The 2,409-nt window shown below is 42.1% G+C and overlaps 3 non-coding genes across 3 annotated transcripts; all 3 read right to left on the bottom strand.

The window, feature by feature from the left end:
• Window positions 1–633: 633 nt before the first annotated feature.
• trnae-uuc lies at window positions 634–705 on the bottom strand. The gene has a single exon. It is a non-coding gene; the product is annotated as a tRNA-Glu (tRNA).
• Window positions 706–916: 211 nt separating this feature from the next.
• Window positions 917–989, bottom strand: trnar-acg. The gene has a single exon. It is a non-coding gene; the product is annotated as a tRNA-Arg (tRNA).
• Window positions 990–1,292: 303 nt separating this feature from the next.
• trnae-uuc lies at window positions 1,293–1,364 on the bottom strand. The gene has a single exon. It is a non-coding gene; the product is annotated as a tRNA-Glu (tRNA).
• Window positions 1,365–2,409: the final 1,045 nt, after the last annotated feature.

The raw sequence follows: 2,409 nt of genomic DNA, 5'->3' as shown, positions 1-2,409 counted from the left end.
GAAGTCAGGTCACAGCTAGACCAGTGTACACAGTCATGGCGTCTGTCATAAAAAAAGGTTCCTTGGTTTTCTGTTTCCAGATGCACATCTTAATTTGATCCTCCTGTTGTTGCATGAATTTTACTGCAGAGCAAGAAATGCAGCCATGAAGTGTATTCAACGTTTAAAAAAGCCTTGCATAATTTTAATCTACATAACAAGTCACATTTCCTGTTGCTGAGGGAATATTGTTGTGTTGTGAGAAACTGCTGCATCTGTTGTTACACAAGTGGGTACCTAAAGAAAATATATTCTTCCCATACCGGGAGTTGAACCCGGCCAGAGATGTTGGGGAATGTCCAGATGAAATCTGTCTAAAATGTGTTTGAAGTGAGAACAGCCAGAAGCACTGAAAGGTATACAGTATCATTCCCAGCTTGATTTCAGTCGATTAAACAAAGTATTGAGCCAGCCAGGAGTCCAACCTAGAATCTTCTTATCCGTAGTCAGACACGTTATCCATTGCGCCACTGGCCCCACGTCTAAGGTGAAGTCAGGTCACAGCTAGACCAGTGTACACAGAATATTGTTGTGTTGTGAGAAACTGCTGCATCTGTTGATACACAAGTGGGTACCTAACGAAAAATATATTCTTTCCCATACCGGGAGTTGAACCCGGGCCACCTGGGTGAAAACCAGGAATCCTAACCGCTAGACCATATGGGAAGACACATAGTTAATACACACATCACAGACAAATCTTTAAATGTTGACATCATGCCTGTTGGATTTAAAAGCTAAATCTTTTTTTCTCAGAGATGTCGGGGAATGTCCAGATGAAATCCGTCTAAAATGTGTTTGAAGTGAGAACAGCCAGAAGCACTGAAAGGTTTACAGTATCATTCCCAGCTTGATTTCAGTCAATTAAATAAAGTAATGAGCCAGCCAGGAGTCGAACCTAGAATCTTCTGATCCGTAGTCAGACACGTTATCCATTGCGCCACTGGCCCCATGTCTAAGCTTAAGTCAGGTCACAGCTAGACCAGTGTACACAGTCATAGCGTCTGTCAACAACAAGGTTCCTTGGTTTTCTGTTTCAGATGCATATCTTAATTTGATCCTCCTGGTGTTGCATGAATTTTACTGCAGAGAAATAAATGCAGCCATGAAGTGTATTCAACGTTTAAAAACCCTTGTATAATTTGAATCTACATAACATGTCACATTTCCTGTTGCTGAGGGAATATTGTTGTGTTGTGAGAAACTGCTGCATTTGTTGTTACACAAGTGGAAACCCTACGAAAATATATTCTTTCCCATACCGGGAGTTGAACCCGGGCCACCTGGGTGAAAACCAGGAATCCTAACCGCTAGACCATATGGGAAGACACATACTTAAAATACACATCACAGACAAATCTTTAAATGTTGACATTATGCCTGTTGGATTCAAAAACTACATCTTTTTTTCTCAGAGATGTTGGGGAATGTCCAGATGAAATCCATCTAAAATGTGTTTAAAGTGAGAACAGCCAGAAACACTGAAAGGTATACAGTATCATTCCCAGCTTGATTTCAGTCAATTAAATAAAGTATTGAGCCAGCCAGGAGTAAAACCTAGAATCTTCTGATCCGTAGTCAGACACGTTATCCATTTCGCCACTGGCCCAACGTCTAAGCTGAAGTCAGGTCACAGCTAGACCAGTGTTCACAGTCATGGCGTTACACAAGTGGGTACCTAACGAAAATATATTGTTTCCATACCGGCAGTTGAACCTAGTCTACCTGGGTGAAAACCAGGAATCCTAACCGCTAGACCATATGGGAAGACACATACTATATATGAATGAGTGATGGTACAGAGCAGCATACAGTAGATGGTATCGAGTACAGTATATACATATGAGATGAGTGTGTAGACAAAGTAAACAAAGTGGCATAGTTAAAGTGGCTAGTGATACATGTGTTACATAAGGATGCAGTCGATGATGTAGAGTACAGTATATACATATGCATATGAGATGAATAATGTAGGGTAAGTAACATTATATAAGGTAGCATTGTTTAAAGTGGCTAGCGATATATTTACATCATTTCCCATCAATTCCCATTATTAAAATGGCTGGAGTTGGGTCAGTGTCAATGACAGTGTGTTGGCAGCAGCCACTCAATGTTAGTGGTGGCTGTTTAACAGTCTGATGGCCTTGAGATAGAAGCTGTTTTTCAGTCTCTCGGTCCCAGCTTTGATGCACCTGTACTGACCTCGCCTTCTGGATGATAGCGGGGTGAACAGGCAGTGGTTCGGGTGGTTGATGTCCTTGATGATCTTTATGGCCTTCCTGTAACAACGGGTGGTGTAGGTGTCCTGGAGGGCAGGTAGTTTGCCCCCGGTGATGCGTTGTGCAGTCCTCACTACCCTCTGGAGAGCCT

The sequence above is a fragment of the Oncorhynchus gorbuscha genome, unplaced genomic scaffold, assembly GCF_021184085.1.
Source record: "Oncorhynchus gorbuscha isolate QuinsamMale2020 ecotype Even-year unplaced genomic scaffold, OgorEven_v1.0 Un_scaffold_19770, whole genome shotgun sequence".
In the NCBI taxonomy this organism is placed as follows: domain Eukaryota; kingdom Metazoa; phylum Chordata; class Actinopteri; order Salmoniformes; family Salmonidae; genus Oncorhynchus; species Oncorhynchus gorbuscha.
This window is presented reverse-complemented; position numbering and strand designations above follow the sequence as displayed.